The sequence below is a fragment of the Psammomys obesus genome, unplaced genomic scaffold (genome assembly GCF_907164565.1).
Source record: "Psammomys obesus unplaced genomic scaffold, mPsaObe1.curated_primary_1811, whole genome shotgun sequence".
In the NCBI taxonomy this organism is placed as follows: Eukaryota; Metazoa; Chordata; class Mammalia; order Rodentia; family Muridae; genus Psammomys; species Psammomys obesus.
The window spans coordinates 3,630,476-3,643,883 of NW_026592510.1; the positions used below are offsets into that span (position 1 = coordinate 3,630,476).

At 37.8% G+C, this 13,408-nt stretch overlaps 1 non-coding gene across 1 annotated transcript; it reads left to right on the forward strand.

The window, feature by feature from the left end:
* Window positions 1-348: 348 nt before the first annotated feature.
* LOC129682039 (U6 spliceosomal RNA) lies at window positions 349-455 on the forward strand. Its single transcript, XR_008720911.1, has one exon. It is a non-coding gene; the product is annotated as a U6 spliceosomal RNA (small nuclear RNA).
* The last annotated feature ends 12,953 nt before the right edge of the window (window positions 456-13,408 follow it).

Here is a 13,408-nt window from a genome sequence, read left to right on the forward strand (position 1 = left end):
CATGTACTTACAGGCATTTCCAAAAGTTGCTTCTCCTATGTTTGTTCTAAGACTTGACCACTTGACAATCAAAATCAACCATCGCAAGTTCATCCCTTGTCAACATAGCATCCAACACATTACTTTTCGGCCACATATTCAACTCCATGCTTTCACCTGCACTTGGCCATCTCATAATGCAAAATACATCCATTCATCACAACCTCTGAAGGTTCAACAGTTTTTAACAGTGTCGGCATTGATCAAAGGTCCAAAGTCTCTTCTGAGACTCAAGAAACTCTTACAACTATGATGTCCTATAAAAACATAAAACAAGTCTCACATTTCCAATATAAAACAGAAGAAATAGTGCTCGCTTCGGCAGCACATATACTAAAATTGGAACGATACAGAGAAGATTAGCATGGCCCCTGCGCAAGGATGACACGCAAATTCATGAAGCGTTCCATATTTTTATCAGCAGACGTGGAAAGGGGCAGGGAAGAGACCAGGGAGGGAATGTGGGGTTGGGGAGGGAATGAGGAAGCAGGATACAGCTGGGACACAGAGTTAACAAAATGTAACTAAAAAGAAAAATAAAATTAAAAAAAAAAAAAAGAAAGAAATACTCCGACTCCAAAAAGGAGATAGGGACATAGTAAGAAAAAAGATCAGGCCAAAAGAAAATTGAAGCCACACAGGGAAAACACCATGTCTGGTGTCTGGAGTGCGTGATGATGGTATATGACATCATCTGAACTCCAATTAACCTGACAGTTTCTCACCTTCTGATTCTGACACAGACAACATATGAACCTCTCCCTTTGGCCAGCTCTACTCTAGGCCTGTAGCTTTCCCCAGAGGATGTGCCATGGTCCCAGGATTCCCACTGTCTTGGGGTTACCATCAAAATAAGCTCCTTTCTATGAACACATACACACAAACTACATAAAAAAGGCAATGCAAGCTATGAAAGGGGAATTCAACAAAGAAAAACACCAAATAAAACCTAGTCTGAAATATTGGAAATGCAAAACCACTCCTAGGCATATATCCAAGAGAGGCTCAAGTACACAATAAGAACATTTGCTCAACCATGTTTGTAGCAGTTTTATTTGTAATAGCCAGAAGCTGGAAACAGCCCAGATGCCCCTCAACTGAAGAATGGATGCAGAAATTGTGGAACATCTACACAATGGAATGTTACTCAGCAATGAAAAACAAGGAAATCATGAAATTTTCAGGTAAATGGTGGGACCTGGAAAGGATCATCCTGAGTGAGCTGTCCCAGAAGCAGAAAGACACACACAGTATATACTCACTCATATAGACATATAACATAGGATAAACCTACTAAAATCTGTACATCTAAAACATAGTCTTTACTGCATAATCTAGGCTGGTTCTGGCTCAGTATACAGCCTAGGCTGGCTTCCAATTCATGCTCATCATTCTTAGGCGCCTGAGTGTGGGATTATGAGCATGCCACCATACCTGTCTGCTCAAGACATTCAAAAAAGGAGATGTTGTTATTTTTTGTTATTGCTCAGTAATTGTAAATGATTTTAAAATTTATTCTTCTCTCATGTGTTACATCCCAATAGCAGTTTCCTCTCTCCTTGCCTCCCAGGTCCCCACACTCCCCCATCCATTCCTTCTCCTCCATTTTTCTTTAGATATATGGCAGGCCTCCCACGGATTTCAACCATGGATATATCCTCCCATGGATATCAAACATGCATAAGTTGCAGTAAGACTAGGCTTTCTTATTAAGGCTGGAGAAGACAACCCAGTAGAAGGAAAAAGAGTCCCAAAAGCAAGGAACAGAGTCAGAGACAGCCCCCACTCCCACAGGAAGACCGAGATACACATGTGTAACATATATGAAGGAGGCCTAGATCAGACCAGTGCAGGTTTCCTGGTTGTTAGTTCCGTCTCTGTGAGTCCCTAAAAGCCCAGGTTAGTGGGGTATTTGTGTGTGTGTGTGTGTGTGTGTGTGTGTGTGTGTGTGTGGTGTCCCTGACCTCTCTGGCTCCTACAGTTTCTCCTCACCCCTCTCACAGGATTTCCCAAGCTCTGAATAATGATTAGCTGTGGGTCTCTACTTCTGTTTCCAGCAGTTGCTGGGTGAAACCTCACTGATGACGACTTGGCTAGATGCCAGTCTACGAGTATAGCATAATATCATTAGGAATCATTTCACTGACTTTTTTTTTTTTTTAGGCCAGTCATTTTGGTTCTATCCTAGGTCTCTGGGATAGACTAAATATAATTTAATTACATAATGGTGTTTAAACTATATCTCAATAAAAGCCTTCTACTTAAAGGCACTGTGAAATGAAGTACCCTACATAAATTATTTTTAGGGAAAGTCATTCTTAGAATGTACTATGTAGCCTAGGCTAGCCTCAATCTCAGGATCCTATTGTTTCAGCTTCCAAAAGAATGGAATCACAGGTGTGCCATAATATCTGCACGAATTTGGATTTATTTCCATTGTTTCTAATCTCTAAAAAAAATCCAGTGTAGATTTTTATAATCATTTAAAATTTACTACAAATTGTCTTTTAAAAACGTTCTATGTATTCATGAACAAAAGTAACAAAAGGAACTGCGGAGTAAGTTTTATATAGACATGCTAATTTAATGTAAACTATTTGCATTTGTTATACTTTGTTGTTCTCCTGAGATATGATTTAGAATTAAATAATCTGTTTTCATCAATCTATGAAGTAGTCTATCTTTGTAGAAATATTACGCTGTTGGGATATAGCTTTAGAGAACTGAATAATATTTTTAATGTAAAAGTTTCCTTTTGAATTAAAAGAGTAATATTTTACTCAACAATTAAAATTTCAGACAATGTAAATGAATATTAAAACATCCAAATATTAGTATTTTATTATATTCTAATAACTTTGAATCCATGCACAAAATTTTTAAGTCTTAAAATTATCCTACTTCAACATGTCAGAAGAGGGAGTGTTAATTTTATGTAGCTGGTACCTTCAACAGAGAAATCTACTTGACATTCAAAATATATTCTAAAACATTCATTTTTTTTCTTTTATGGATGTAACTTGACTTGATTTTTAAAAAAATTTCAATTTAAATAAAAATGATTAGAGATTAACATCCAACAGTGTCTGAAGATTACAACTGGGACCCATATTTGTCATCTCTTTGTATTTTTTCCTTAAACAAAATCCTGCTTTTAATATAGCAAAACCCACAAGGAAAACATGAAATTAAAACCCACAGAAATTTTGTAAAGAAAACATAGACATATACATAAACATGAAAACATAAAAAGAAATGGATTAAGACATTTTAAGTTCTTAAAATGACATCTCTGTCTAAATAGCCAGTGGAACTTTTTTGGGGGGGGGATTCTTCTTTTTTTACTTTTTTTAATTAATAACACTTTATTCACTTTGTAGCCCCCCTGTAGCACCCTCCCTCCTCCCAATCCCTCCCCCTTCTCCACGCATGCCCCTCCCCAAGTCCACTGATAGGGGAAGTCTTCCTTTCCCTCCTTCTGATCCTAGTCTGTTAGGTCTCCTCAGGAGTGGCTGCATTGTCTTTCTCTGTGGCCTGGTAAGGCTGCTCCCCCCTCAGGGGGAGATGATCAAAGAGCAGGCCAATCAGTTCATGTCAGAGACAGTCCCTGTTCCTATTACAATGGAACCCACTTGGATACTGAACTGCCATGGGCTACATCTGTGCAGGGGTTCTAGGTTACGTCCATGCATGCTACTTGGTTGGAGTATTAGTCTCAGGGAAGACCCCTGTGCTCAGATTTTTTGGTTCTGTTGCTCTCCTTGTGAAGTTCCTGTCCTCTCCAGATCTTACTGTTTCCCACTTCTTTCACTCTGCCCAAAGGTTGGCCATAAGTCTCAGCATCTGCATTGATAGTCTGCAGGGCAGAGCCTTTTGGAGGCCCTCTGTGGCAGGCTCCTAACTTGTTCCCTGTTTTCTCCTTCTTCTGATGTCAGAACAAAACGACTACCTATAGATTGGGAAAGGATCTTCACAACCCTATATCTGGCAGAGGGCTAATATCCAGTATATATAAAAAACTAAAGAAGTTAAAAAGCAACAAATCAAGTAATCCAATTAAAAAATTGGGAACAGAGCTAAACAGAGAATTCTCGATAGAGGAATATCAAATGGCAGAGAAACACTTAAAGAAATGCTCAACATCATTAGTCACCAAAATGACCCTGAGATTTCACCTTACACCCATCAGAATGGCCAAGATCAAAAACTCAAGTGACAACACATGCTGGAGAGGTTGTGGAGAAAGGGGAACCCTCCTCCACTGCTGGTGGGAATGTAAACTGGTACAACCACTCTGGAAATCAATCTGATGCTTTCTCAGCCAATGGAACTTTTTAAAGTGTTTCTTTCTACATGTGCCAGGTGTTAAACAAGGGATTCATATGTATTATCTCATTAACTATTTTTTTCAAAGGAAATAAACCATAGTGTATTCTGCACCAAATATGGCCCAGGAAAATGAATTCTGGGTCACCAAATATGTTTTACTATGAAAGCACTTACACAAACTTTTACAGCCATAGATGAGTTAAAACATTTGCCAGCAGGCTTGGTGGGGACGGCTGCTCAACAGGTGACATCAAACTGGGAGGAAACTCTGCTGTAAGTGGCAGATCTTATGACATTCTTAACTTTGGGGTTGGTAAAAGCTACTGGCCTACTAAGAATCTATCCCGAAGGTTTTACCTGATAATCAAAGGGGTGTGACATCAAATCAAGTGGTGAGTAATAAATGGATATTAAGTGAACTAAAGAAAGCAAATGATAATTTCAACTGTCAGTCTGCAACAGTACACATATCCACAATCAGGAAGTTTTAAAATGATCTCAGTCTTCAGGGAATGTTGGTTCACAGTTCCCCCTGTTGGACGAGCATTGGTGTTTTTTTGTTTGGTTTGGTTTTGGTTTTGGTTTTGGTTTTTGGTTTTTGTTTGTTTTGTTTTGTAGGCAAAGGCCAAATGTATTTTCTGTCTCACAGCATTAGGAAGGCTCATTCCTAGGATCTGATTAAGATGAATCTGAGTTGAATCATCAAGAAATTAATCATTGGGGGAGAGAAGCAGTTGTTAAATCCAGTAAGGAAGAAGTTTGTAGATCATATTAACACTATTGATCATCATGATCTGATCTGGAATTTTCTTGTTTCTTAAGCTGTCAGCGTCAAGCATAACATTTGTATGAACATGCAATAGGAGTATTATATCTGAAATTAAAACAATCAAGAGCATAGTATAATCTAAAGAAGTAAAAGTAACAGAAGAAGGAAATAGACATTGCTAATCAATGAAAAAAAATGCTCTGTATGTGTCAGCACACTCTAACTGACTACATGTTTTTCCTGTGTATTTATTTTTCATTCTACAAAATAGTACATTTGATGTCTGCAGTATTTCAAATTATTTGCTTTTAAGGCTTTTGTGTTTTTTCCTGTCCAGCTTGATGTCACAGCCATAACTTCATGTGGAGTAACTAGTTCTAATTTTAGGAAAGATTGGTCTTTAATATCTTAATTATTGTGATTCTTTTTGTAACTAACAATTTTCATTTGTTTTGTTATTTCACCAGTTACTGTTTGGGGAAGTAAGTACATATTCACAATACAAATGAAATCAAATAACAACATAATATCATTTCTTTGTCACTCAAATATCTTTTCCCAATATACTAAATGTTATTAGTGCCAGGAATAAGAAAGAGGCTAGGCTGTGCAAAATCATGATTTTATAGGTTTGGTGAGCAAAACAAAATGTTAATTTTATTTCACAATGAGAAAGAAGAATGGGACTCCAGTGAGAGTCTTTTTGTAATATTGGCCATCCAGTTCTCCTGGGTAAAATATGAAAGTCGATTACTACTTTCTAATCCCTGATAGTTGTACTGTGGAATACCTGGAAGGTGTAACCAGGAAATGGAGGCTTTGGGTGCTTTTCAACTCTGGTATTTCTCCATCAACTTTCATATCACACACTTTCTACTATCCTCTACCCCACCTTCAGTGAATCTTTATCCCCTCTCACAGGTCCTTTTCCAGCTAGCTGGGTTTGTTATGTATTCACTCCCACACACATATACAAGAGTTAGGATCTAATAAAGGCATAGGAAATGGGCTGTGCTGTGTGTGTCTTTCTGAGCCTGGGTTACATCACTTAATACAGTATTTTCCATAGTCAACCTTTTTTGCTAAAAATTATATATACTTGAGGCCTGATAAAATTCCTTTGTGTACATGGTCTATTAGCTGATAGTCATCTAGGTTGATTCTGTGTCCTTGTTATTCTGTATAAAGCAGGAAAAGACACAGATGGGTATTTCTATGGCAAGTTACAGAGTCCCTTTGGCTATATTCCATGGAGTGGTATAGCTGGGTCTTAAGTGCGGTCTGTCTTTAAGTTTTGAGAACCTTGCAGACTGATTTCCATAGTGCATATACCAATGTACTTTCCCACTAATAGTGAATAGGAGTTTCTTTCCACATCCTTACGAATTTTTTTGTTGTCACTTCTTGATGATGGCCATGGTAGAGAGGATAAGATGGAATTGCAAAGTAGTTCTAATTTGTATTTCTCTGTTGAATAATGATGTTGAACACATTTTTAAAAGTTGATTAGCAGCCAGGCATGTTAGTGCATGCCTGGGATCCCAGCATGTGGATCTCTGTGAGTTCAAGGCCAGCCTGGTTTACAAAGTGAATCCAGGAGAGCCAAGGCTACACAGAAAAACCCTGTCTGGAGAACCAAAAAAGATGATTAGCCATTTGTACAGCTTTCCACCTTTCTTTCCATTTTTCCTTCTTCTTCTTCTTCTTCTTCTTCTTCTCCTCCTCCTCCTCCTCCTCCTCCTCCTCTTCTTTCTCATCCTCCTACTCTTTCTCATCCTTCTCCTCCTCTTTCTTCTTCTGCTGCTGCTTTTGCTTCTGCTTCTTTTTATGTGTATGAGAAGAACTAATCTGTACTTGTTTTCAGAATTCTCTGTTTAATTCCACAGTCCACTTTTTATCGAATAGTTTATCTTCACAATGTTTTGTTTCTTGAGTTCATTGTACATTCTAGATACTAACCTATGTCAGGTATATAAATAAGCAATGAATTACCTCCATTCTGTAGGCTGCCTCATCACCTGATTAACAGTTTTCTTTGCTGTTTGGGAGCTTTAAATTTGTTGACAATTGTCCTTAAATCCTGAGTAACTAAAGTCTAGTTCACAAAGTCCTCATCTATGCCTGCATCTTGAAGTGTGCTTCCTAATTTCTTATGTGTAGTTTCAGAGCTTTGGGTCTTATGCAAAGATTTTCAATCCATTTGTGGTCAGTTTGGGGGCAGGGTGGGAGATAAGGATCTAGTTTCTTTCTTCTACAAATTGAAAATCAGTTTTTCCAGCACATTTGTTGAAGATTCTGTATTTCTTCAATGTACAGTTTTGACATCTTTGTTTTTAAAAAAATCACATAGTTGTATTTGTGTGCACTTCTATCTGGGTGCTCTATTCTATTCTCTTAATCTAGGTGTGTTCTAGGGGCCTTGCCCAAGCTGTTGTTAACAGGGCTGCCCTGAAGAGGAGATAAGGCCTCCGTGAGGGAAAGGAGTGAGTCAGACGAGGTAGTCAAAGGAATCTTGCAGTTCTGACAGACTAGAAACCAGATAACTTCTTTACTTACAGGTTTCACAGAACAAAGTCAGACTAATGATTACCCAAGAAGTACAGAATATGTGTTTGATTTTTTTCAAGTCCAGGGTTACAAGTTCAGTTGCAATTAGAAATTGTAAAAAGAACAGATTATATTTTTATTATCAGCCCTGTATCTCCAAATTAGAGACTCTAAAGAATGTCTTCTTCAGAGCAAATACATTTATTATGCTTTTAGGCTGGCAGCGTTTGCAGTTTTAAAGCTCTCCAGACAAACAGAAAATATCTGAACTGATCTTTTTATGAATAGCAAATACTAATACTTAAATCCTTTTGCCATATGTTTCATCGTATACACGATAAAGTAGAAAAAGATTATTTTAGTCAATCTATCATATTTACTGGGGTGTACCCTGTATGACTCCCTATCTTTAAACTACATTTTCAGAGAACTCCAAGTGTAACCTATTTGCCTAGCAGTCAGAGTTCGTCAGTTGTCTCTGTTTACCTGCACCAATTATACTGTTTGAGTTTGCTTAAGGGAAGATACCCCAAGAGGATTCCTGGAGTAATGACCTCATAAAGAAATTTCTAGCTATGTTTCTATCTGTGCTTAACGATTTCCAGGGCATAAGGAAGATGTCTAAATAATGGCCAGATAAAGTTATGTTTAGGACTTTCCTAAAATATAAGACTCAGACATAATTTTCTTGAGAAATTTATATGACATAAAAAGAAGCATAATGCAAAACGTCCCCAAGAATGCAACAAAGACCAAAACCTAAAAGTGAGAGACAGAATGACAGCAATTTCAGCATTCAGCTCAACTTTGCTGGAACAGTGTCAAACAACTGTGTTGGCTTCATGACTTTCACCTCTTCCAGCAGATATGGTTGTGCTAGTACCCCCATTTTTTTGTCTAATTGCTCTAGCTAAAACTCCCAATTCTACATTAAATAATAATAAAGAAATGATGCATTTTTGTCTAGTTACTGATTTTAGTGGAAGTTCTTTTAATTGTCTTTATTTAATATTATATTGGTAAAGGTATTATATTATATTGTCATAGGTAGCCTTCATTATGTTGAGACATGTTCTTTCTGTTTTGAGTTTCTTCAGAACATACATGAAGAAATATTGGAGTATGTGAAAAGCTTTTTCTGCACCTATGAAGATGACAATGTGATCTGTCTTTCATGTATATCTTATATTATATCTATTTATTTATGTGTCTTGAGCCATCCTTGCATCTCTGGAATAAAACCAACTTGACCATAAAGAATAAGCTTTTCCATGTTTTCTTGAATTCAGTTTGTTTACATCTGTGATCACCAGAGAGCTTGTTTATCTGGTTTTGGTATCTTGATAAAAACAGTTTGATAATGTTCCTCTCTTTAATGTTTTATATGTGTTGCTAGTTCTTCTTCAAAGATCTAATAAAATTCATCACTGAATACATATGAATTTTTTTTTTAGCTGGAAGACTGCTTTTTTAAAGTTTTTTTTTTATATTAATTACAGTTTATTTACTTTGTGTCCCAGCTTTTGTTCCCTCCCTCATTCCCTCCCATGTCCACCCTCCCTCCCTTATCTCCTCCCATGCCCCTCCAAATCCACTGATAGGGGAGGTCCTCCTCCCCTTCCTTCTGACCCTAGCCTATCAGTTCTCATCAGGACTGTCTGGATCCTCTTTCTCTGTGGCCTAGTAAGGCTACCTCACCAGAGCAAGGTGATCAAAGAGCAGGCAACTGAGTTCATGCCAGAGACAGTCCCTGCTCCCCTTGGGGCTGCCATGGGCTACATCTGTGCAGGGGTTCTTGGTTATCTCCATGCATGGTCCTTGATTGGAGTATTAGTCTCAGAAAAGACCCCTGGACCAAGAATTTTTAGTTCTGTTGCTCTCCTTGTGGAGCTCCTGTCCACTCCAGGTCTTTCTATCTCCCCCCTTCTTTCATAAGATTCCCTGCACTCTGCTCAAAGTTTGGTTATAAGCCTCAGGTTTGTTTTTATTTGATGGGCATGGATGATTTGTCTGCATGTATATATATATATATATATATATATATATATATATATATATATATGTATGTATTTGTCTGTATACCACATACATGAATATATTGTCCACAGGGGCCATAAGAGGGCATCGTATTCCCTAGAACTGCAGTTACAGATGATTGTTAGCTATCATGTGAGTGCTGGGAATTGAACCCAGGTCCTCCGAAAAAAAAAGCCAATGCTTTTAACTGATGAACCACTTCTTCAGCTCCCTGCTCTCATTGTTTTTCATTTATCTGTTGAAAACCATCAGAATTTATAGAATGGCAAAATTCCTCAAATTATTCTTATATGCCTTCCTCCAAAATCATCTACTTTCACATTCTAATAATCATTCAAAACTAATAAAAATTTAGAGAGAATCTATAATGTGTATGCTAAAATATTTTGGAACAAGATGCACAGATTTTTTTTTTTTTTGGTAAATCTTAGAATCTCATGTTTAAAAGGCAAAGTTTTATGTAGGAACTATTATACACTTGGCCCTTGTTTGAGGAGTGGTCACTCTTAAGGTTTTTTGGTTTGTTTGTTTGTTTGTTTTTCTACTTCAGATGTGTTGGCCTTTTCCTGGATCCATATTGCTAGCCTTCCTAGAACAATATGTATTAATTAGTCCACATGTGTTATTAGACCTGAGTTTTGGCTCCTCGTCACCCAAAAGCCAGGATTTGGAAGCTGAAACTTGGTGGAAAAAAATAAGCTTTATTGAAGTGCTTGCATTTTGAGAAATGAGAGGGACTATCGCCTTTAAAACTCCCTCTTGGGGGACCCTAGTACCTGAAAAAAATGTTTTTATAGGCAGAGAAAGAGAAAGAGGATATCCAGAGACAACAATTAAGAAGGCTAAATGTTCCACAAGGAGAGCAACAGAATCAGAAATTTGAACACAGGAGTCTTTCCAGAAACTCATACTCCAACCAAGTACCATGCATGGAGATAACCTAGAAACCCTGCACAGATGTAGCCCATGGCAGTTTAGTGTCCAAGTGGGTTCCATAGTGATGGGAAGAGGGACTGCCTCTGACATAAACTGATTGGCCTGCTCTTCAATCACCTCCCCCTGAGGGGGAATTGGCCTTACCAGGCCACAGAAGATGACAATGCAGCCACTTCTGATGAGAACTGATAGACTAAAATCAGAAGGAAGGAGAAGTGGACCTCCCCTATCAGTGGACTTGGGGAGGGACATGTGTGAAGAAGGGGGAGGGAAGGTGGAACTAGGAAGGGAGGAGAGAGGAGTTTATGGGGAGATACACAGTGAATAAAGTGTAACTAATAAAAGTTAAAAAAAAAAAAGAAGGCTAAATGCTGAGTGATGTCTTTGTTCTATCAGGCAACAAACTATGCCCTTTTCAATCTAGTCAGAATGTTATATGAAACCTTGACTTCTGGTAATCTTCTGCAAGTTAAACTTAAAAAAATACATCTTTTGTTAGTTGATACACAAGATTAATAACTGTTAATAACACATTCTGTTCGTGTCTGATGCTCACCAGGCATGCCAGGTACAGTAAATCTGGGGGAAAAAATAGATTATTGAGCAGTTACCATCTAATCTGATATGTAAAACTGGGATAATAAATATCAAAATAAGCCTATGGGTATAGGTTAATAGACAAGAAATTGCCTAATTTTTCCAGTGTGGTGATGGACATGTTTAATCCTAGCACTCAGAAGACAGGTGGGTCTCTGTGAGTCCCAGGATGCCTACATAGTGAGACCATGTCTCAAAATAAAACAATTTTTTTTAAAGAAAAGAAAAAGAAAATTGTGTAATATGCACAAACCACTGATTTTGATCTCAGCACCACAAACAAAACAGATGATCATTTACATAATGATAATATATGTGTGTATATGTCATAATATGAAAAATTAAATGACTTAAGGAAGGCAAACAACCAACACAAGAATCTTTAACAACTCTTTGTCTCCTACAATCTCCAAATTGTTCATGCCACCATCTCAGTGCTCTGATTAAACTATTCTTAGTTTATGCTATACCTGATTGAAATAGTAATCAATAGGGTCAAAACTTATACCAGAGTATGGAGGGCTGATGATGGGCTTTGGAACAGGATTGCTTCAGTTACTTTAGGCACCAGGGACAACACAGTCTCTGCTGGAAATTGTGTATATTTTGTTTGTATTTTTGTTTTGTGCTTTTGTCGTGCTTGATATCAGATTCAGGACTTTGAATGCGTCAGACAAGTGTTTTTGTCTTTTAATAACCCTGTCCCAAGACCAATCAATCAATGAAGGGGTTGTTGTGGTTGTTGTTGTTTGAGACAGGGTTTCTCTGAATAGCTCTAACTGTCCTGGACTCACTCTTTAGAGTAGACTGGCCATGAACTCACAGACATCTGCCTGCCTCTGCCTCCTGAGTGCTGGGCTTGAAGGTGTGTGCACCACCTCCACCTGGGTCAATTAAGGTTTTATTTAGGTTATTTTGTTCACATTATTGGTGAACACATTAGTCAGTGTTTGTTGTGAGGAATAAATCGAGAAAAAGTTTGGAAGTCCTGTGAATGGGAACAAGTCCTTCTTGAATTGTGTAAGTATTTTGAGAAGAGCTGAGCTTACATGAAAATGTGCTAGGCCATGGTGATCATCTTATGTAAAACACTCTAGGCTGCAGTGTTCATCTTATGTGAAAATGTGCTAAGTTGTGATGGTTATCTGAATGAGCCTCAGAAAATAAACGAATGATTTTTTTTTCCAAATTAACAGGCTTTTGTTTTGTTTTGTTGTTTTGTTTTGTTTTGTTTTCTCTAGAACGGTAAGGCCCAGGTTAAGTTCATTCAACACCATCACCTAATTGCCAAACAGACTTGGCTTTCATAAGTACTCTTTATCCTGTCCATTCCAGAAGATAGTTAAATTAAGAGTAGATCATGCTCTCCTGCTAGCCCCCTTACTCCAGCAGCTTTATCTGGGTAGTAAATACAAGTAATCCCCTGACATTCAGTGAGATTTCCCTTCCCCCATTGTTATAGGAGATATCCCTCTCACTTAATCGAGTCCAATCTCATTTTATTTTTTATTTAAAAAACAAAGGGAGAGGAGGTGAGATGTTTACAGCCACCAGGCTGGAAAAGGACAGGATTATGATGGCACCAACTGTCTTTAGCTCCAAAGACCGGTCTCTATGTAGTATGTCCCTTTTATGTCTCTTTATGTTGGTTTACTTAGCCTCTTCATTTTTTTTCTATGTGGACTCGGCACAAATATGGGTAGAATGCTGGGGAAGCTCCCCTCAAGCTCTGAGAATGACTTCAGTTTGGAAACATTGCTCTTTATGTCTTTAAACAAGCAAGAATTTGGTATATGCTACATTCACTCAGTTACTAAATTCAGAGAGTAGTGTGTGATGAAATTCTCAAACACTCTGTAATTCATGCCAAAGCATCTTGGGCTGAAGCTGGATTTGTAGAAAATTTAAGATATTTACGAGCATTATTCGTAGGAAAACACTGCCCTCGGCAAGTTATAAAGTGTTCTCAGCGTTCCCAATTCTAGTCGTTTCTCAGAAGGAATGTCTCCATCAGAGCTGAAATGCTGTACTTGATTTAATACCATGTCAAAGCAGCTTTGAGTCTGAAGATAACTGGGTACCATTCCCCATAAGCTTTCCTTCCTTTTTTCTTTCTTTCTTTCTTTCTTTCTTTCTTTCTTTCTTTCTTTCTTT